Source organism: Phalacrocorax carbo, chromosome 4 (genome assembly GCF_963921805.1).
Source record: "Phalacrocorax carbo chromosome 4, bPhaCar2.1, whole genome shotgun sequence".
In the NCBI taxonomy this organism is placed as follows: Eukaryota; Metazoa; Chordata; class Aves; order Suliformes; family Phalacrocoracidae; genus Phalacrocorax; species Phalacrocorax carbo.
In genome coordinates, this window is record NC_087516.1 from 68,466,131 (window position 1) to 68,490,473 (window position 24,343).

The 24,343-nt window shown below is 39.7% G+C and overlaps 1 protein-coding gene across 7 annotated transcripts in view; it reads right to left on the bottom strand.

The window, feature by feature from the left end:
• The window catches only part of WDFY3 (WD repeat and FYVE domain containing 3), a 183,705-nt gene that overhangs the window by 154,251 nt on the left and 5,111 nt on the right, over positions 1–24,343 (bottom strand). The window contains exon 1 of one of the 7 annotated variants that reach the window (XM_064450326.1): positions 18,816–18,945. The exons of 5 other annotated variants lie outside the window; for them this stretch is intronic. The gene's annotated coding sequence lies outside the window, so the exon portion shown is untranslated. Of the gene's footprint in view, positions 1–17,730; positions 17,749–18,815; positions 18,946–24,343 lie in introns of those variants that run through there. One more of the 7 variants, XM_064450325.1, reaches the window with a different exon arrangement.

Genomic DNA, 24,343 nt, shown 5'->3' on the forward strand with positions numbered 1-24,343 from the left:
AGTTTCTGGCTTCCCCCAAAGTCCTCTTTCTTTATTGTTCCTTACTCACTACTTCTGCTAAACCAAGCTCTAGCACTGTAAACCTGAATGCAGGGACAAGTAAAGCTACACATCTGTTTTCTTCAATAAAGTTCACAACTACAGCAACCTAGATACTTTCTTCTCCTCACAGATATTACTGGATTCTTCTGCTTTTTGTTTTTAAATCCAACTGTTGGCATTCTTGTCATACTTCCAAATGAATGTTTGCTTCCAAGTGAAGAGTCCATTAACCTCCTCATGTTCAAGAAAGGTGAAGAAGGAAATGCATTAAGGCACACACTTCACCTTCTCATAGATCAACCCCAGGAGGTTCACAGTAGAAAACAGAAAAAAATTACACACAAGTCTACTGACGCTTGTCACCACAGACTGCTTAAAACATCTGCACCAACTACTACTCCCTCCATCTTCTACCATCCATAACGCAGTGTTCTTGCTGTCCCCAAAAGCAAGCATAACGTGGCTTGGAAAGCAAGCAGCACTAGAAAGATGATACCAGCTGGGGGTGGAGAGGAAACACCACCACACCTTAAACACAACTTTCTGGAGGAGGTGAGGGAAGATCTTATATGCAGCAATCTAAATTACAAATGTCTCTGCTTCATGATTATTTAAGAAAGCACAATTCAGGGCACAAAATTCTGCATAGATGAGGTCCTGTTTCTCCAAGCTCCAGAAATGCGCATAAGAACAGATAAGCACTGTAACCAGATGAAACCTCTACTTCTCACACATAATGACAGACATGCTGTTTGAGCAGGCAATCCCAATTATAACCAGGCTGAAACTATGTCAATCTTTTAGTTTATATTCCCAACAACTAACCATCTTTGGCGGGGAGGTGGCTGAGTGGTGATGGTGATAAAAAGGAAGATATCTCACTCACTGAGACAACGTGCGAAGCCCCACACCACCCCTCAAAATGTAGACACCTTCACATGCAACAGCAAAAAGGGGAGGACCCCCACCAAAGGGGTCATAGTGACAGATCATTACAGCCACCTTACTAGATACAGCTCTTAAACGTTGCTCTTTTCCACTGAAGTCATCCAAGAGCTAAAAGCAAACAAACCACAGAACCCTTGACAGATGATATCTCAGGCACCATGCACTCTTATGCCTTTCAGACAACAGTCCCTTCTTACCTAAAAAAATTCTAGTCTTTAATGGGTTGCATTTCAGCCAGATTCTTCTCAACATAGCAAAGCACTGAGAAGATATATATGCAAAGTACCAAGCAGGTACCATAAAAGGAGACATCACCCTAAAGAAACTGCTCAAGCTGCAGCAGTATTCACATCTCCTCCAGAAGCACCCCATACACAGAGAGACAGAACACCAAAAAAGAACTTCAACAGTTTGGCATTGGGTAGAATTCAATAGCGAGGAAAGTTTAACACCAACAACTCAAGCTTTTTTACAGTGAGACAATGAAAGTCAAGGAAATAAATCCAGTCTCATTTACTGCAGGCAAGCTCCACTGGAGAGCCCAAGTCTTGCTTCAGTGTTACTGCAGTCATTTGGAAGAGTGAGGAAGACCCTTGATTTCTATGCCACTGGAAAGAAGAAGTAGTGCTCCATGAACTGTGCATTTATGATAAGTCAAGGCCAAAATCAGACTGAAAAAGGAACAAGAGAATTGTTGTACAGGCTTGATGTTACTTCACTCTTTAATTACTTCCTAATTAAATTTGCATGCTTTGATAAAATCTATTATAAGTTGATGCTCCAAATGGTAATAAATGCTAATTCTCCCTCCAAATGAACATCAAAACCATGTACATTTACATAGATTAGTAAAATTTATTTCAAGTTGTCTTCAGAATATTCTCATCTACTGTGCTCAATCCTCAATTTACAGAAGTCTTTGCCAAGGATGCATTAATCCACAATCACCCATGAACAATCTTCTGCTGTTAACAGCAAAGACACATGCATCTTGTAGAAATAAATCACAATCTGTCAGCGTTAAACTCAAGATGCTCCCAACATAGATATGCTGAACTGACTTGCAGGTCACCTGTGACATAAAATTTCATTAATTAAACTACTTGATAAGTATCATCTTTTTACATAGAGGTTTTCAAATTAAGTAATTGGGTCTTAATGTTACAGCACTGTGATTCCTATGATAGAAATACTGGATGTTGTTTACATTTAAGTACAGAATATAGGCTGGAAGGCATCTATGAAGGTCACATGGCCTAACCTTTGCTCAGCGCAGGGTCAGCTTATATCAGGTTGCTCAGATGTCTACATGAGTTCTGAGTATCTCCAAGGGTGGAAATCCCACTACCTCTTTGAGAAACCAACTCCAGTTTTTTACTACCTTCCTTGTGTAAGTTTTCATCCTAGCTGTAATTTACCTTGTTGCTGCTTGTGCCCAGTGCCTCTCATCTTATCCCTATGCATCTCCAAGAGGATAATGATAGTCAAGCTCTCTATAGTGGTAATCTCTTCTGAAATGAAGATTAGTGACCATGTACACACTTTATAAGTTGATAAAATATTGAAAGACAGGGCCCTTAATCAGTCAAATACACAAGCAAATAGTGAGCCTGTATTGTTTATACAAGCTATTATTTTATTTGTGAAAGAATAAAATAAACCTTCATGAACACATATAACATTTTGCTTCATCAAATCAGAAACAAAACCTAGAATAACAGAGATGGGTTCTCTGTTTATTTCAGGAAGCTAATGCCTTGCTAATCCTTTAGCTCTCCACAGGAATGAATAAAACCTTCTGGATACAGAGACAAACCCTGATTATCCAAATCACTGGTATCTAAAATTCTGAAATCCAAAGGTCAGATACCTCCCTGGACAACAGATGCTCTGGCATTCCTAAGAACTGATCAACTACCTTGATGATATTTGGAGGCTTGCAACACCATTTTAAATACTATGTTCAGTTGCCTCAGTAGTGGGGAGAGTTACCTGTTTGTTTTATGAAGAGAAGCAGGTAAGTTGTTCCAAATAATACACTCAAAAGTAAATTAGTGTTACAGGCTAGCTTGCTCAATATAGCTATACTTGCTGAATTATATTGCATAATGCAATCAATATACCACTATGCTATCCCTGTCATTAATTCCAAGATCATATACATTTTTATTTACTTTTAATTAATCATTAAGTTACAATTTCCTGACAAGGACTGAAGGCTGACCTATATTAAGAAGTGCCACAGGCTATTGGCAAACCAAAGACGAAGCCAGGCCTTTCACAGCACTGCATGGTGGGAGGACAAGAGACAACAGGCATAAATTAATACAAGAGAGGTTCAGACTGCATATACAGAGAAGCCTTTTTCCCTCCACCGAGGACAGAGAGGCACTGGAACAGGGCCCACAGAGACTGTGCTGTCTCCAGCCCTGGAGGTTTTTTAAGACCCAACATGATCAACCCCAGTGCAACTTGGTCCCATCTCAAAGCTGGTCCAGCTGTGAGCAGAAGGTTGGACTACAGGCCTGCCAAGGTTTCTTCCAACCTGAGAGATCTTGAGGGGTTCTTTCCCCCCACTGTCACATATATATAGTCTTAATCCCAGCATCCCATCCTAACATTTAATGTACAAAGTCTGTTGACTTAACTGCTCTGCTTTCCCAAATCTCTCAAACTGTATGGATTCTTTTAACTCTGATCAGCAGCCTTCAGCTTCCTGCCTAGTCTGCTGCTTTACAACAGGGAAGGTAAGCTTTCTACCAGTGGACATAGTTTTTTTTCTCTGGGCATCTGCTTGGGGGCCAGAATAACAATCAATAAGTCTGTAGTAAATGAAAAACAGGAGGAAAAGAGCAGAAAGCAGACAATCTATAGGACATGTTGGGCAGAGGACAGGCCGTTCCAAGCATACAGGCCTCCTGACTAGCAGAATCTTTTGTATTTGACTTGCATCCAGCCCTAGAAGATCCAAGCAGGTTCCTCAAGAACCATTTGAACTGCCATATCCTGCAGCACATAAATCCTGTGACAAGTTTTTCTCCCCCAGTGTGGGGGCAAGAGTTTGACCTGCGCTAACAATGTTTTCTTAACAAGGATCACAGAGAATGATGGCATGGCAACATTTTGGTGGTCGCACCTGGAGCTTAGTCCAGGGTATTGCCCAAAAGCAGCTGCCCTGGTGAGCTGCCTTTGACAGCAGCACAGCTATTTGTGTGGTGCTGTACTTCAGGTATCATTTTCATAGGGGCAAGGGCTGATGTTGCATCAGGTTAGATCTTGCATCTGTGAATCTGTGGGTTTTGGCCATCTGTGACATGGAGAAATTGCCCCACAGATAACGGAGAGGTAGCTGTGCTTCCTGGCCAGCACCTCTACCCTACACACACCTCCTCAACAGCGTTCTCACCCAGAAGCCTAGAACAGGGCTTCACAACATGTGTAGCACCAAGCCACTTGCTCAGTGTGTGTTGAGTGAAAGGAAAATTAGGGCAGCAGGCAAAGAGGAAGCAGCCCTCCAGGAAACTGGCCAGCCAGGCTGCACATATTTCCCACCGGCCCTCCTACCCTGGGCTAAGCACACTGTTTTTAGGCTGCATGCTGCACAGCCACTGTCCAGGTATTCCCAGGGATCAGAACAAACAGATTTGCAGAGGAGCTTTCGTTTCTGAGTTGCCAGCTAGCTATTTCTGTTCTACAAGTACTCTTTTCTGGTCAGCAACCTTGGACTTGAAGTGCATGTATTCCAAGAAATCGCTTCCTCTCTGCTGTAACTGTTACTGTTCTCAGAAGGTCTCTGGGTCACGCCTCTTTTTGCTAGAAAATTTTGCCCGCTCAGACAGTTAAGGCAATAAGCAGCCTGATCACTGAAGGTACAGATCAGTATATGTTTAATGTTTACGTATATCCTGAAGATTCTGTTCAACATTGCAACTGAGCAAGTCAAAGGTGATGATATACATGAATCCTAACAATAAAGGTTTACTTATTTATTCTATCCCATGCTACACCAGGAATCTTCAGCTCCCAGACTTCGTTTCCAAAGCACATGTACAGATATAAAACTTTTCTGTAGCTGTTGTGGTGCTAGCCATCTCACCACAATTTGCCAACCTTCACCTCTCAGAAGAGCACTGCAGAATTGTGATTCTTATCTTGCAGAGTCTTTTTACTCAGCTCCTCAAAATCCCATCTGTAATCAGTTGTTTGTACTTCATGAGTTTGCAAGGCTAGCATATACTTGGACAGCTCTCTCCAAGTCATTTCTAACTTAAATGGAGCAACAAGACATGCCAGAAAAGCAATATTAGGACAACAGTTTCCATAGATGTCTGTCTTACTGCACAGTTTACCAGCTTCTGATGGTAAATGAGATGATGCCTTACTCCAGTAGCTACCTGGAAACAAGGAAATCCACTGGACCACCATCCTGATAGGAGAGAGAGCACTTCTGAATATTGTCCAAGATTATTTACCATGTTTCTGAGGCTCAGGCTCTATGGGAGAGCTCGTCTGCAGACTGCCTGCAAAATCCTCATAGCTTTGGGTTCTGCCTTCTTGGCAGCTGCCAGGGATCTCATTTTGAATCAAACTTTTCCTGTCCTGATGACTGGCTTAATATAAATGTTACAAATAAAATGTTTTTAAAATCCCAACGCAACAGACTAAACCAATACCAAATACACTAATATCTGTTTCAGCGTGCAATGTGAAATGAAAGAGTGTCCAAAGTAAAAAGTCACCTTTGCATTTAGTGATCCCCAAGTTGAAGATCAGACTAGCTCCCACAGCCATCTGAGGGGGGCGGTGGGTGTCAGACCTCTCCCATGCAGCTCATCACTGGCACTTAATATACTAAGCTAATTGATTTTTCCTTTTTCTTGAACCAAAGGGAAACTAAAATACTGCAGATTAAGTCCTAAAAAGAAATAACTGTCTAAATGGAGTCACTCAAAGTCATCTACAAAAATTAAGACCATGTGCTTCTTTCTCCTGTTCCAGAAAGTAGTACTCAGCACTTGAAACACGCTAGTCCAAGTTTCTCAAAAGAACTTTACTTTGCAACTGGGAGAGCTCAACACAATGCTCAGCTCACAGGCTTTGATTTGTTCAGGCACGATAGCTAAAATTTCCTTGTGTGCACATGTAAAATATTTCCACACAGCAGATCTTATGCTGTTAAATTCACATTCAAAATTCAAACCAGCTTTCCTTAGTGTCTTATCCAGACAATCCCTTCATCACTCAGTTAATTCCTCACTTTTTCCTTTTGATTCTTCTGAGATGTTAGCTCCAAGAGAAAGGTCCCAGGCCAACAAAGATCTCATAATACACACTCCTGATCATTATGAACTTGGATCAGAATCAGACCACTAAATAATGCCCACTTTTAGCTCCAATTAACAGTGTAACTTGATGAACTGCCTAGCAATCCTAAGAAGTTGGAAGTGGAAGAATGCAGGTAACAAATTTAGTTTTCAATGTTTTCTTTCTGCCCAAGCATGTATTCCACACAAAGAGAACTTGTCCTTCCAAGACTTCAGACATGTATAACAAAAAGAGATGGGTAAATTAAAGCCTTCCCTTTGAAGCGCAAGATTTGTAAAAAGACTCAGTAGGAAGCAAGTTTCAGATCCAGACTATTTCAAATGGCTAAGTTTTAAAACACAGCAGAAAAAAAATTAAACACACTGAATTACTTAAGTCAAGGAAATGTCACTTGCCAACATGGAATTGCAATGCCTCTTCAGTCATCAAGTAACCTCGTTATCAGAGTGGTCTGTACGGTCAACCAGGAAGAGATATCTTATGAGAAATGTATCAACAGATCATCATTTTAACTCATTTTCCACAGTTATCCAGTTCTCCCTGTTACCACGAGCACAGAATCATATCATTATTCATAAATCTTTCTAACGGATTTGTAGTTATTGAGTTTGTGTATACATTAATTTTAAGTCTCCATCTGGGCTTTTGTCTTGAGTTTTTGCAGGGGGGTTGTTTGGTTTGGTTTTGGTTTTTTGCTGACGGAGGGAGAGAGGGCAACATTTAGGAAGAAGAATATAGCACCTACTTTATGATACAGCTTGATCCTTCCTTCCCCTTTAACACATTCTTACTCAACTTGCTCCAAATATAATTTCAAGAATCTCTTCTTCCTCTGCCTGTGATCCACCAACAATATCATTTTTACAGTTTCTTCCTCTACTATCCATCTGGAGTATTTACCAAATGAAAGAACCCTACTACTCTTCTACTAAACACAATTTAAGTTGGTCACAATTATTTTTTCTATTGTGAAGTTAAAACTACTTGAAAATTCAGCACTAGAAATTTCAGAGTAAATGAGAAAAAACATAACTCTGGCTAAAATTATTTGTGCCATAACCAAAGCGTACAAAAAATATATATCCATAATAAAAAAAACCCCAACCCAATACCATAAAATTTTATTACCATTCTACCACATAAGAAATAAGTGAACATTAAGTAAAAGGCAAGCTAAAAACTGGTGAGGTATAAAAGCTGTCTGTTAACACTACTTAAACTGTTGTTTATTTCTGTTCAGATTTTGGGGGCAGGGGGTGTCCTTACAGTTAGTTTGATAAATATAATTAAAGACACAAGCTAACCATGATTTGATGACTGTAGTTTCCTACCAATTCTGTAAAGAAATGTCACACTTGGCTTGCTGCCCACATCGTTAAAATAATCATAATAAACCAAAGTTTTCGTGGTGTGATTTTGAAGGAACTGGGCTTTTCATGACATAATCAGAAGCTATGACGAAACAAGGAGCACCGCAAGGTACGAGAAAAATCACCTTTACAAACTGAGATTTATTTAAGCAGAGTTCAAGAAAGGTATCACAGAATCAGGAAACACCATACAAGACAAGTCATTAAGCTTATTGGTGTCACCACCTTCCTATTTCATACAGACTTCACTTCCCCTCACCCTTTTTTTTTTTAAAGCTTAACCAAGATACTAGACCTTTTCAACTTCCAAACACCACAGACTTTCATATTGCAACCCAGGTCTGCCAGATCTCAAGTTGGAATTAGTTTCTTTAAAGAGACCAACTGCAGCAATAATATTTTGCCTTCTTTGCAATAAAACATCACCACCTTGATTCTCTTCCTGATCAAGATTTGAAATGTAAGCAACCTTTAAATAGTGTGATCAAATACCACCCTTGATCAAAATTCTTCCCAAGTCTCTCCTTACCAGGTAACACAATTGAGATTTACTCTTCTAAGAGTAAAGGAATAAAGGTTCAATGGACAAATTAGTTTGAACTCTCTTTTAAGAGGATTAACATTTCATGGATATGTCCTTAGTAGCTATTTATGTTGAAAGTCCAAACAGCACTTAATAGGAGAGACATTACAGACTGATCAAGAAAATTACTGAACTTGAGCTGCTGTTCATTTCCATTGTATTCCTAACACTGTCATGAATTGGTACCAACCCTTACCTGCAACTTGTTAGAAGCACATATGTAATTATCATTTTCCACTGCCTTCAACAGAAAACAAACTCTCCAATACCCAAGCTCAACAGTGCACTAAGGCTCAAAAAGAAAAGGAAGGATTTAGGCAACTGCAACTTGGAAGAGAAACTACCAGAATAAATTTAAAAAAAAAAAAAAAAAAAGGAGGGGGGGGCGGGAGGGTGTCTCCGAAGCAGCAAAGAAACATCCTCCTAAATTGTTCAATTTCTAAGATTTCAGCTCAACTGCTGACTATTTTTGAAACAGTAGTAAGAAAAAAAGCCTTTTAGCTTACTAATCCATACCAGACCTTGTCAAACACACCACTACAACCAGGGAGACGCACACTAAGTTATGCATGTATTAATTGAAACTGCTAAGAAGTGGTTAAATCCTTCTCAAGGATCATATTGCTTAATATTAGATGAAGCAATTGCAAGAACCACACATACACAGCAGAGTCATGGAGGCAAATAATAAACACCCCAGGAACATACCGATTCAAACAATCACCTTTTTAACTGCAGGGGACAAGACAGATAGACTCCTCACAAATCACTCCACTGTATGTTTTTAAAGAATCACTATTATTTTGGAATTCAAGTAAGTTCTTGGGCAAATTCCTTAACTAATAGGTTTGTATTTCAAAAAGCATCTGACAAACTTCTCAAGTCCAGGTTAAACCATGTGTATTGACTTCAATTTCACTGTTCTTCAAGTGTTTCTTTTGGTACCCAGAAATACTGCATACACAAATCTGACACAATGATGCCTTATGCAGGGTCATAATGAGATGTTTTCCAAACAAAGTGTTTTGATGCAGGTCTTCTCTGACCTTTATAAGTTAGTTAGTAAGTTACAGACCAATTTCCTAATTCCTTCCGTTACTTCATTAAAAAAAACAAACAAACAAACAAAAACCCCAACAACCCCAAACTCCCAAAACCCCACCCATTTCATGGCCAGACATGGCAGTTCCCAAAGCCACAGAAATCTGGCTTGGAGAAGTTTCAAGGTCACTGAGAAGAACTCTGGGATTAGGTCCACAGAACAACACAGCCGAGAAGTTCTGGAGAGCGATTTCAAAATTCTCAGTGAAGTTATGGGCCTTACAAAAGTATTGTTTTTGGGAACGCTACATTAGACCAGGGCATCCCCCCCACTGTGGTGACAAGCAGCTAGCCACAATATCTAGCTGTTTTGTTGGTTTTGGGGTATTTTTCCAGAAAAAGCTTTGCAATCCTTCCCTCTCCATCATTACTTTCTGGGCTTCCCCAGTATCAGGAGCTCTGATAAAGTACAACTGCATTCATAGTGCCAGAACTGCAGGGCTGAGGTATGAACTCTAGCAGAATCTTCAACAGCAATGGAAATGATCAAATAATTCAGTGACAAACGCAGCTATCAAAAATGATTGAACATGCATAGCTAGGTGAGGCTATACTCGAGAAACACAGTATCTTCTAAGCCAGAACTCAGTGTTCCTGCCATGAGAAACTTGGGTGGTAGAGATATGAGTAGACAGGATTGAAGTATACACATTAAGCATCCAGTCTTTTCATTGCAGAAAAAAAATGTCTTCTGTATGCCTGGTTTATCTAAAGCAGACCAAGGCATGTCGCACTGAAGGAAACAAAATTCCAGCGAAATAACTCAGACCAAAAGGACCATAATTTCTTACCAGTAACAGCACTTTTAGAAATCCTTGCAGACAACCTGCCATCTCCCCAAATACCTGATCCCCAGTACAGACACCGTGAGCAAGGAAATGCATCCTTTGCATTCCCTATAACTTGTTCACCATAAGGCTTACAAACTAAATAAGGACCACAAACCCTTATCCCAAATTTTACTTTCTGGTATAGAAAACTAAGCACTAGAGCTATTTATGACTGATACAGATCACATTTGACATGGAAACACAAGCGGTGTAGCAAATAGTGCAGTATCACAGATCAACTATTACTTCTCCTCTATGGGGACTTGTATACGGTATACTCAGTTCATCTGTAAGCAGAAAACAGCACTGCAGCCTAAAAGTCTACCATCTCTTGTTCCATCACCCAGCATCATACAGGCAGGTTTCCCAATGCGTATCACAGATCAAGACAGCCTGTCCACATTCACTTAAAGTCATGGGAAGCCATGTAACCTGAAATGGAAACAGCATGACATAAAACCAGGAACTTAAAATGAAGTGTGAATAGGGTAAGATGTACAGCATTTTTACAGTATACCAACTGCCTTTATTATGCCGCAGTGACATCACTTGGCTGTAAAACATGGGATTGACAACAACCTCATCTTATACACTGGAGTAATATATTTTATTTGGTGATCCCAGGGTGGGGCGCAGAATTAAAATTTCTTTCAGGCACACCCTTTGAAGGAAGAAAAAAAAAAAACAAACAGAAAAACCTCACAGTTTTTTTACACACTTCTGATATCATGAGAACATGCATGCATAACTTTTGACCTTAGCTTCAAAAAAGGCCATTTGCAATAACATTTCATTTAGATCCAAGCAAATACCTTTTCTTATATACCCATAAAGTATCAAGCAATTCTACTTCTCATTAAAAAAAAAATTCTCTATACATTTCATACTTCGCATGATATACAAGGGTGGTTTTGCAGCATACTGAATTGAAGAATAAACCCAAATGAGCCACTGTCTCACTGGCATGGGAGAAAGAAAAAACAGCAACACAGGAAAGAAAACTTGTTCACAAGCGAAGCAGGGGGCAGGGGGGAAGAAAGAAAAGGAAAATAAAAGCAGCAACCAGAACACAAGCAGCTGGCGCTTAGGGACTCAGAAGGACTTCGGCTCCACAATAACAGGATCAGTTGCATAATCGTTACTGCCTGAGAAGTTATACAATGACCCCCTTCTCCTCATTAGGAAAACAAATAAGCAACAAAAAAGTCCTTTTAGTGCATAGCAGCTAATACATGAAATACCATATGTTAAATCCTATTAAAGAGATGGCCCTCTGTAGTTTCAAACATTACTTTTTAGCTTACTGGAACATAAACCTTTAAATTCTATGTTAACCCTTAGTAAAAACACCTTCTTTCCCCTAAAAGCAACACATCCTAATGCCAATGCCAAGCCACGGGAATTTACCACCTGGCTTTTCCAGCCCTGCTCTCAGAAGACATGGTTGTGTTGGAGAAAGCTGTCTCTAAAGCTATGTTGCATGAAACGTGACCTCTCCTGTTGCTGCAGGACTTTGTGAATTCTGTGCCGCTGTGACATTTGAACTGGAATCATAAACTACAGAAAAATCCCAAACACTAAGACAATTCTAATTATATAATTGGGTATTTTGCAGATACTTGCAGCAGAACCGGCAAAATACTCATAAAAGAAGTGAAGACAAATGAACCTACAAGGAACGAAACATCACTGAAGAACAAGCAGGAAAGAGATTTTCCTGAGTGGTTATGTATTGTGCAGACCTGTATGCTGTGGCATTGCAGGCAGAGTGAAAGTGAGGTTTAACTCAAATGTGAAAGGCCACGAAGACACTGTATGCTGATGAAGAGGCAGTTGAATTTTAGCTTGCCAGCACTGAATCCATAAAAATAATTCTAGCCTAATTATAGCCCTCTCATTAAGGATTTGGACCAGAAGAACAAAAGTTTATCTCCTCATCTAAAATATGCATTTCTCTGTGATTATCTCTCTTCTGCTGTAAGTCTTGTCTATTTGGTTCTTCTTACCTCTGGGTCAGAAGGTTTATGTCTTCCCACCATGATCTGGGCTCACAGCCCAATGCTGCTGCATTGCAGAGTCAGCAAAGACATGATGCAGCAATACTCCTGAATTTCTTTGGATGTAGAAGTACATGTCATTGCTACCAAACCCTGAAAGCCATCCAGATAAAACTCAGAGGCCCCGTGGCACTTCAGAAAAAAATAAAAAAACCACAACTATGATGCTAAGATGGCTGTTTTGGCCATTTTATGCCCTCTTGTTATTTTCTAGATAGTATCCAGAATATTGCAAAATTCACTGATCTGCAAAGACAGAACAAACATTCACTCTTCTCCTCACTCCTACAACTCCAGGTAATCCCCTGTGTTCAGCACAGACCACTTCCAGCAACAACTGCAGGGATCAGCAGCTCCCCTTGAAGAGAAGCAGACATACCAGGATCTGTATTGCAGTGCAAGCACAGATCAATTTAAGAAGAATGGGAGACACCTAACCTATATTCCCCATAAGCCACCACTCTAGCCTGTGAGCTCCTGAGCATGTAGACAGTTGAGAACAGAACCATCTCTAGTCGAGATAAAGAGAGAAGCTGCTAACCTGAAAGCCTGTGCAAATGAACATGCTGGCCACAACACACATTAATTGCTGGTCCCTGAATATCTTGGATATACAGAATCAGAGAAAGGTCCACTCTTCTTCGCTTAACTCACCAGCCCTGAACTTGCCTCAGGAAAATGATACAGATGCTATTCTGCCACACAAGCCTCTTTGCTGTCACTACACCTGCAATAGACTGTCTTGACCAGTTACAATTTCAGAAGCAGTGGCCAGGTCACAGCATCATTCCCCTAGCAACCACCATAACTGGAGAGCAGCACATTTCAAACTCCACTGTGGGGTCTGGGGCTTTTTTTTTTTTTTTCAGATTAGGGATTGCTGCAGACAGCAATAATCCAATCCTCAAAGCCCCTTATTGTGAATATGCTACAAAGCAGCATACCTTTATCCCAAATGTCTCAGCTCTGAAATAAATAAGCCACTTACCTTCCCTAATGCTTCTGTAACAACTCAGAATTTTGATTAATGACCTGCTTTGCACTGACCGCCCCTTACACCAAATTCATCAGCAGTCTCCTAACTCCCCTCTTGGCTCTCTGGCAAATGCTGTAACCAATTCTTGTGTTCAGGACTTGTGCAGGAGCCAGGGAAGGCATTTTGCCTGTTCAAAGAGTAATGCAACTCTAGCCCACTCTTAAGACACTACTGTACACTAATCCGAGTGCAATGGGAACAGCTATTGAGGATCAAGAGTATGATGTCCTTGCGGAGAAGACAAGAAGATCTGACAATCCCATCCACCCCATTCTTTTTATCTTTAGTGTTAAGAAAGGAGGAGGAGAAGAAAAGCACAAAGTGCTCCAGGACTCCAACATGCAAAATCTGGCACTGTTCATAAATTTATTTATGAGACAAATACCTAAATGCTAAAAACTAAGCAAGTCAGAAAGCTCACAGCTAAGCTCCCAATGCTACTACCTGTGCTACCCACTTTCTAATGCACAAGGCAATGTTTTACATAAAAATATGTGTCTTATTAATAAATTTACACATCTAAAAGATAATAAACTTAAATTATTCACTTTTTAGGTGTCTAGGGTGGCTCTATAGTGGATGATCTCCAATTAAACAACTCTCTGAAGGTATGACCTTCAAACCAGCATCTAAGGTAACAGAATCAAGTACCTGCAAAAGGCAATTATTTCCTCCCAAAGCTAGAAGGGCATCCTACGTATTTGTCTTGATTTTGGACAGCTGGGTCCACACACTTAAGAGAGGTGAACTCCACCCTCTGTGGGGCTCAGTTGATGAGCAGTTTCTTTTAACTCATCCACTATCGAATACTTCAGGTCTGTAACAACCTTTTTTCAATGAAGAATGGACAGACAACTAATTTAGACTCACTGCAAAACCCCTCCTAAGTCACTAGGCTTTTTACATCCAGGTAATTAATCTCTAGGCTTTGCAAATATAATTGAAACGCATTCTGGGTCCTGAAAAATCTTCCAAATTAAATTAAAAATAGCTCCTTCTTCAGAGTGGGGAAGGAAGGGGGGGGGAAGGGCAGAATAACGGTAAGCACAGCAACATGAAAAAATGACAAAATTGAGCAGGTAAGTTTTGGATGCAGGAGAGCAAAAAAAAAGATACATCCAGAAGACATGAAGGAGATGCAAAATGTAAGACAGACTACAGTGTTGTGGACACACATGTCCTAAAAACCTATTTATTTAAACCACTAGAAGCTCAAACACACATGTTCAAATCTGATTATTCCTGCTTTATAATCCTAAAGCTTAGTTTGGGAAGAGGTAAAAAAAATTAAAACAGCAAGAGCATAAAGCAATGAAAATAATTGTAATTTGTTTTTACCTTTAAACCATTAAAGGCTTTTGCCTGCATTGTCAGCATATTCTAGGAAATCCCAAAGCCTACTGTGTTTTGGCCTAAAAAGAACACAAACATGAACATACCATTTCCTAAACTTGTCAAGTCTCAACAACTACTCCCCTGCCCAGCAAAAGAAACAAACATAAAACTTTCATCCTTACATCATCGCAGTCAAGCTGATTTAAGAAACACAAAGAAACAAAATTAGGATTTATACATCTTTTACAAAACTGAAGTTCTTTAACTCACTGATCATCAATCCTAAAGACAAAAGGGAGTCAATCCAGATTCTCTGAATCAGACACAGCTATGCTGACCCCAAATTACCTGTGCATGTATGTGCTGAAAGAAAAATAACAGCAAAAGATTTAAGTCTAAAAAAAGCAATAATATTTGGAATGTCAGTGATAGCCTGAATTGAAAGTATCAGAAGCAACTAAGGAAAAAAACAAACTCTACTTAGTGTTCAGTGTATTCTCCCTTTGATTTTTAGTGATAATTAACAAGATCTCCATATTTAAAAAAAAAAAAAAAAAGGCAGGGAGGGGGAGCAAGCTTTGAGAAGGGTCTGAGTATATCAGCCCCATGCTGCTATCTGTGGTTTCTCCCCTACTCTGAACCATTTCCAGGAGGACACTAGAGGAATTCTCTGCAGCAATCATTTTCTAAGCAATATTTTGGCATGAATCCAAAACATTTGTCTTAAAACTAAAGCCCAGCAGATTGTATCAGCAACGGACCTGTAGAAAGTCTACAAAACAATTTTGAAAGAACCTTCTTTCAAGAGCAGATCAGGAAGGACATGTAATTGATACCATGACACACAAAAAAAGACCCCCCCAAAAAAATCCCCAAACCAGCAGAAAAGATAAATTAATGTTCTGGCAAACTAGTGTACACACACACACACAATCTCCCTTAATAGCTGTCACAAGCAGAGCTTTTTGCAAGGGCAGAATATCAAAACAAACCAAAAAAGGAAAGCGAAATAATGCTTTTCTTTCATTTAAAGCACTCCTATGAGCAACAGTATCACGTATGCCAGACTTACAGGAACAGACACTGCAAGAGAAACACTAACTGTGAAACAGAGATGGGTCACTAACCTGGGTTCTCTTACTTGTGGCAAGCTGACACATTCCTTCCGCCTGCCTGTTCAGACTTGTCAGCATACCGCTTGGAACCAGCTGAAAAACTTTATAATGCTGTTGATAATATAGTGTGTACATTCAGACATCAATTCCTCCTCTATCAACCAGTAGTGACACCCAAAGGAAGAACAATTACTCTACCATCTGGCAAGAGGTGCCCAAAAGGGACTGGTAACAAGGGGTCAGGGCATCTCCAACCAGTGAGATGAAGGAAAGGAGGAAGCGAAGAGTAGGAATAAAAACAGGGTGACTGAAGAGCGAACAGCATCAGAGGTGGAAAACAAATTTTCCCTCCCAAATCCCCAAACTTTTTCCCTCTAATTAAAGAGTAGGGACAAAAGCTCTTTCTACATCCAAGTGAGACCAACTACTGCTACTTCCTAAACTGAAAGAGGATGAGAAAAAGAGTACTGCATGACAATTGCAACACAGTTTTCTTAGGCTTGCAGATTCACTAGGATAGTTTATCTAGAAAGCTCAGAAGAGAAATCATCTTCCAAGAACTACCGTGGCACAAATGGCACTGCTTTGTCTGCACCTCCATCTCCCTGCCCCGTTGACAACACAGGCAGCATAATGGCAGCCAAAAAGAAACAAACTGTTTTAGTAGCAGGAGGACCTCATATTCTGAAGCTGTCTGACATGCTTAAACTATTGGGAAAAAACCACCCAACAAGAACAAACAAACAAAAAAATCACACCCCAGAACAACAGAAATCCCCCCACAAAACAAACCAAAAACAAAATCCGAAAAACCAACCCACTCCAAGCCCTCACCTACTGGGTAGAAAGGGTACAGTAATAAAGTTCCTAGTATTTTGGGACTGAACTGTAAGTGACTATGATAATGTTGTTTAGACAAGCTATATTAGTTCCGATTTTTCCAGACATCTTTCTCTAAGACATTCATATTTGCTATCTCACCACATTATTAATTTGATCATTTTGAGACGAACATGGTCTCCTCACGTGAATATACTCATTCACTACCAAAGCTCAGCATCGTTAAGCTGATACCTTCAGCTCAGCAATTTCACTTTAATCGCATTAAAGGTACACCAACTAATACAACGAATATATTAACAGAAGCCAATAATTCATGCACCTGGATGAATACACAGGGGTACACGTGGTAACTGCTGACCAACACCATTATTTGGACCTCTTTGTAGACAAGGCACCTTCTGACATCATCTGTTTTAGTACAGTCAAATGCACTGCTACATGCTAGGAACCAGAGTAGGAAGAAGGGATTGGAATACACAAAGCACAAATTCCAAAAGGACACCAACAAGCCCATGGCAGGAGGTACCCACGAGCTGGGGGAGGTGGGTGGAGAAGGAGGGGAGGGTTTCAAAGCAGGCAACAAATATTACTCCATACACCAGAATGCCGACAGACTGCCCTGAGACATCTAAAGGTCGCTCTTCTTAAAGGATCTTAAGCTCAAGAGGGCAACTAGAACACAAATAATGACTACCAATCATTTAATATATTTTTTATTTATCTCTGAAAGCTAGATTTATTCCTGAAGGTCAAGAGAAAGTTAAATAGAGACTGGGTCATCTTCTCTGTGTGCAGATCATATTTACATAGCACAGGGCTCTTTGACCTAGTGGATAATGGTATTACAACACACACTGGAAGGTAAGCAAACTCACTTTCATTCTGGAAATAAAAAACCTCTTAGGAGAGTGATAGTTGGCCAGGAGAACAGATTACTGACCACGTAAGACTCCCCTCTAACTCAGAGCCATTCATTACACAGGACATCTTTCTAAGAGACACTTCAACTAGAAGACGTTGCAACCAATGCAGTGATGTGTCACTGCTTATGTGGAAGGATAGTCATTTCTTACTGTAAACACCATTACAATCATCCAGAGATCACCACTTAAGTACCAGATTCTTCAAAAGAAAGTTATTTTTACCTAAGAAAGGACACCACAGAAAGTGAAAAGATGTCAGGTACTATAATTATACTGCTCCAGTACACCATTTTCAGATCCTGCTCTGAAACATTAATGTTCTTCGTCCCTTTCTCTTTCTCTCCTCCTCCTTTTCCATGCCTTTTTATTGAAAAGAAAAAAATTAGACTAAGTTAGCTATTCTTCAAGATGAATCAACAAGACCTTGCACAAAAAACATAGTTCTAACAAACGGTGTTTTAAAAAACAGAACTATAAACCCTGTCCTGTTGAGGAGACCAGTCACTTGGGCAGCAGCTTTCCCTAGAGAAAAGTGATTTCGCTTATCAGCCACAAAAACTGTCATTCCCCTAAACTGTGTATCTTTTGGGGCTAGCCAGCATCAGACTCACGGCTGCCCAACAGGTCACGAACGACAGCAAGGCCCATGCTCCACATGCCACCCTATATTACTGCCCTAACACACAAAGCCTAGAAACATGTATTTCTGAGCACTAAAGCAATCAAGTGCCATTCTTCTCTCAACATGGTTCAGCCTAATCGTTATTCTAAAAGTACCTGATGAGAGAGCTGGAGGGCAACAGAAAACTTGTTTTTACCCCAGCACTCAGAGTCACAGTGAACTGGTTGAAACAAAACCCTCATGACTTGTTTGCCAGACTGCTTTTTTTGTTTTTTTCCTACAAAAACACTTAATTGTTGTTACCAAAGAAAATGGGGGAGGACAGAAGGGGATCTATTTTGCTGTGTTTACTTTTTATTCGTAGTCTTTACATGTTAACTGACAAACTGGCCTTGGCCATATAAGTAGTCATTAACAAGAAGGGGAAAAGAAAAAGGTCAAGTATTCTTGGCAAAACAATTCTACAAAATTCTTCAAAACATCTGCAGACAAATACCTCTTGCCTAGTCTAAAGAAATGGTAGCAATGTTTGTACTAATGAGAAAATAACAGACAAATAATAAAAGACTTCATCAGGCCTCCATTTTCAATTCATGCAGACAAAGCTGTCTTCCTGAAACAGTTACACCAAGAACTACCCAAGGAGAGTTTTCATATGCTAACAAGGAAACGCAACACTGTGTACCTACCATGATTTTTCTTTAAGTATCAAGACCATCCTTTAATCCCAAACAATGCAGTTCTAAAACCATGGGTTTTTCAGAGACTGTTTTCCAAAGGTTATTTAATGCCTTAACAAGTGTGACTTCTGACCAACGCTCTTTCTGTGTTCCAAGTTAATACTAAACTTTCAGTCAAGTCAGGGTGTTTCTGATAGAGCTCCTGTCCCCCTCCCCCCAGTTAACTACAGGCTGGTTTCCTTAAACATACACCCTGAGCAAACTAAAAGGGTCAAAGGACACTTATTGTTTAAATTCACACAAGCAGTCTGCTTTCTCTGAGGTAAGAACCTTCCACATGCTAACTTTCCAGCGAGGTTTACATTAGTCACTGCCAGGAGCTCATGGCCACTGATGCCAGCCACTGCTGCCCACCACTCCAAGAGCAAATGCTGCAGAAGTCTAAGCAACAGACCAGTTATAAACCCAACAGTGAAAAACCGTTACAGTAAAATATCCAGTACTTCCATATCCCATCAAATTACAAATGATCTTACTATCTTTAGTATCACATCAAAGAAAAAAAAAAAATCAAAAATCACCTTCTGCCTAACTGCCATAGTATTTCACAGTGCACCCAAATGATTCACATGTCTTCATTTGCTGCTTAAAGCACATCAGAAGCTCACCCCACACCCACCACCTCTTAGCTCTTCCTGTAAGAAGTCAGGCCTCCAAACCCCACGCTCCCAACTAAAAGACCCTAGCAAGTGTCCTGCTTCAAGCAGGACTAGATGTCCCCTCCAAACAAAATTTCTCTGATGCATTCGAATTGTCTTAAGTGAACATGAATTTTAAGACAAGTCCTTCCCCCAATGCATAACAAAAACCAGTATTCAAAGACAGCAGTGGTTAGTCTGTTGAACCCAAGTCATGCCCCATCGTTAACGCCAGAAAAAAACCTTCTACATGGTGCTGATACACATAGATACCAGAGATCCTTTCTCAGGGCATCAGAGAAACGAATTTTAGAATATATGACACAATAGGACCACTAAAAATATCTGGTTTTGCTGGGCATTTTGGACAAGGCTCAAGACCCAAAATAATTTTTAATTACTTATTTGGAAGTGGCAAGAAGTTCACCATTCCTCTTTAAGCACACTTAAGGATAAGTTTGCAGGGGCAGGCTGTGAAAGTAAAAATACCTGACATCCATCCGTCCATCCCCATCTCTCTCCACACACACACCCCCCTCAGACCAATCTCAAACCGTTGCTGAATCCTGTGTAACTCAGTACACCTATCCACAGAAGTAGTTATAAAGACACCATATTTCAAGAAAGCTCTTTCATCCTCTTATAAACAACAGAGAGCAAAAGAGACTATTGGTTTCTGGACACAGAACATTTGACCCTCCATCATACAGATTCACAGGCTGGTTAATTTCTCCGATAACTTAATGTGGAGCTACCAGGAAATTAACCAAAATCAAGAAATGCATTTCAATTGACCGTGACCATGCAGCATTTGAGGTGCTCCACTTTCCTACTCAAAGGCAGCATTGAGAGGGGTACTACAGAAGGCAGAAAAAAAAGTAGTCTTCTAAGGATCTCCACCGCCACCACCCTCAGTTTAATGCAACAAGACAGACCTGAACTGAACCCCACACAACACACACACCTAGTAACGATGGTATCTTTTTTTTTTTTTTTTTTAAGTGATTTAGATAAGCTTATGCTCTTTTGTTGTGCTATTATGTTTTCATTTGAAATCTTCGTCCTTACTCAGGCTGCAAGTTCAACTTCATTCGTCAAAGGATGATGGAAGATAGGATGGGCAGGAAAGAGCAAGAGAGTTTTCACCTTTCAAATTTATTCTGCCTTTGCCAGAGGAAGCTAAACCCTCACCTTGATATATTCTCTACTCAATCTGAGCTACTTCAGAGACACATCAACAATATTGATCTTCTTTTATAACGAAAGATCACAATTTGAAGACACTTATAGCTACAGGAAAACATTTTTCCAAGTACATTATTTGCAACACATACACACTTCCTGTGCTTCCATTTATTTAAAAAAAAAAAAAACCAAAACCACAAACCATCCAAAACCCAAACATTCAGATCATCATGTGTATTTGAAGCATATATATATATACACACACACATACATATATGTGCTTTACTGAAATAAGAATATGTTATGGCTTTAGGTGGTTTAACTGACCATTAGGCTATTTCAATTCACACCAAGAAACTGTACAAGTAACTAGGCAAAAAGAAAAAATAAATCCAGTTACTAATACAGCATATCCAGATTCCTGTCTCTAAGCACAGTGATATCACCAGTGAAATTGCAAAGGATTTCAAACAGAGAGCAAGGAAACCTTCTCCCCGCCCCCTCCCCAATCCCACACTGCTAGGAACCTTGTTACATTTCTGGTAAAAAACTGAAAGCAAAATATTTCTTCCTCCAGAAGTTACTACAGTCAAAGTAAGAAGTACTGCTACTGTACCTTTACACTCTTGAATAATGAAAAGCTTGAAGAGATACTCCCTGGTTACTTCATGACCCACTCAAAACCTACATTAAATATTCCTCACTAGCTTATCCTCACCGCTTAGAACTGTGAAAAAGAAACTTCTGCAAACCTAATTAACAAGCAAATTAGCATCCTCTTAGATCATATCCACAGAGACTTTGTTTTTACATTTCTATTGTAGCTCACTGCTTAACTGCTACTATTACGACTACTAGCATTTAATCTGTGATGCAATAGCAAAACTGTTTCTATGCCAATTCCACATGACTGCTTAACAAGAACGTTTACTTCAGGATGCATCTCTGAACAGGCATTCTTCTCTAAGTGTAAAGCAACTCCCAAATAAAATTAATTTCACTCCTCTTCAGTCACTTCATCAGAGAGGAAACCAATGATGACAAGAATATTGCCTGCTCTGACCACATCCTTCTCAATCTCATCATACTCGCAGCATCCCTACTCAGAGCATTTTGCCACGTGAAGATTCCAAAAATCTTGTAGCCCTCACAGTTGTGGAAGAAATTTGACAACTGCATGCTCAAGACTCAAAAATCAAAAAGGAAATACATTGATTTTATGCTTTTAATGCTTTAAAAGCCATTGAGTCGATCTCAAAACTGAGGGCCTGCACCGTGACATTTCAACTCTTAGGTTAGCAACCCTGAGAACATCAAAAGGCTCAACTTTTACATTAAAAAAAACATGATCATCTGCTTTGTCTGTCATTCTACCATGCAATACATTCTGTACTCTGTGCACTCATGCAAATATAAAGCAAGGCCTTGATCTCATCCCTGGTTCTCACATGAAGACCCAAGGACCTCCGTAAAACCCCGCTGGAAGTAAATAAGTCTTGGCAAGAATACAACTGCAGACAAGACCATCAATGGCACTCTGAATGCTATGGGGGTGGTGAATCTTAGCACAAGAACAGTAGATAGCAGTCCTATTATCAATCCCCTGCAGGGAAAGCACTCTTCTCTCCTGTTCTAATGTCACAGCACTAAAGCCGACCCCCTCCCATTCAATGGGGATTCAAAAGCTTCTAGCATTAAAACAAACATACTCAGGAAAACCCAAAGTCCTCTAAGTTTCTTCCACTGTCAGAACAATAAGGCCCTGGATCTACAAGACAACTTTGACAGATAGAAATTAAAGATCTTTTCTAAGCTTGCTGCAGTAACTCCATGCAACACTTGTCTGCTGCTCTCCACAGTTTGGGTGCAGGAACCACTTCAACTAGTATTGCCACTGAAGCCTCCATATCATCCAGCCAAAGCAAAAGAAAAAAAAAAAAGCCAACAACAGAAAGCTTCCACTACTACAGTCCCCCTACTACAAACAACTCAAAGGCCAATACTCCACACAGGTTTCCAGCTGGCAAAAAGATACTGAGAAAAGTGACACCAATACAATCCAGGCAGAGCTAACCTCTAATACCCACTGCATGGTGATACCACTGACAAAACAGTAGTGAAACAGAAAGCCAGATGAACATTTCTGTCAAGAGCTCCTGATCCACATTATCACTGAAGTCACACCATTCCAAAAATAAAGGACCCTAAAGAACATCTAAGGAACATGCAGTAATACCTTCCCTTTCTAGCCATGTATCTATCCCATCACTACCAAACTGTTGGCTCTGAAGGCTTTGCTTTTCTCCATTTGCTTATTTGACACAGCTGCTTCAAGTTAGGCATTGATTTTGGTAACACCCCCCCTACTCTGAAACCCTTCACTGCAAAGCTTCAAATGCACATCCAAAACCAAACTGGCATGGCCATTAGAAAGAAAATGGATGACTCAAGAGAGGGAATAACTTCTTTAACCAACTAGGACGTTCATAGAAAAAGTTGCTGGGAAAAAGTAGGCAAAAACCAACTATAAAGGGTCTGACTTCTCTAAGATAGGTGTCTTGGAATTGGAATAAGAAGCTTAAGTTAGGCTTGTAACTGATGAATACCCACCCAACCTGAAAAAGTACAAGTTTAACTCTTACATACTTTCAGTGTGGTATACAATTTCTCTAAAGCAAGGAAGAAAGGGATTAAATAAGCCATCTAAAAAAATCTACTTCTACCATGTGTTTTCAAATTTATTATTGTCTGTACACTAAGTTAGCCAATCCACTCAAAGCTTTTTTCTTGTAATATTGTAATAAAATGCATGACACAGAAATAGCAGTATTTGTGAAGGTATAAGAACTAAACATTCTTTTAATGCATATCTCATTGTTATAATTCAGATGCATCCATCTTATCTTTCTTCTACATTTACTGTTTATCCTAAAATATGAAGCTGTGTGCCTTCATACCACTCAACATCCCTTATTGTTGATTTCTTCCACACAATGCACTCTGTCCTAGCATAACACTCTTCTATTGCTTTTGAAATTTTAGATGCTTTTTTTACATGTGCTACAGTAAGTTCTGTAAATCTGTTCCTATTCTGCGACTATGACAGAAGCATTAGAAGTCACATGCTTAAGACAGGCAAAAATCCATCACAGGACATTGATGAAACACCAAAACCAGAAAAGCAATCAAACCCATTTTCCCTTGAAAGGGAAAGATCCCAAAAGATGACATGTAGCTCTCCCTGGAATAATCGAATTCTAAAGAAATGTCAAACAATTTTTCCCCCCAAATCTCAATGCAGGCAGTTCTACTTCCACACTCACAGCTTTGTTCAACAAGTGGTGAGAGGAGGGGAAAAAATAGAAATAAAAAAATTTTTGAAACCCACACCACACCATAAAAAAAAGCCAAAAACAGATTCCCTGCTGTTATTCAGAATTCCAATAACATTAGTACAATTGTAAAAAATTATGTCAATTGCACATTTCCACACAGAACAGAATCAGAAATTTTTTTCATGGGGAAAAAAACAAAAGACATATGTCATCGTTACTCACGGAAGACTTAAGGTGGGGAAAAAAACCCTCCTGCGCATTTAGAACAAGCAAATAGAAAAGGAACAAGACCTATTATTCCTTCTTTGCAGCTGC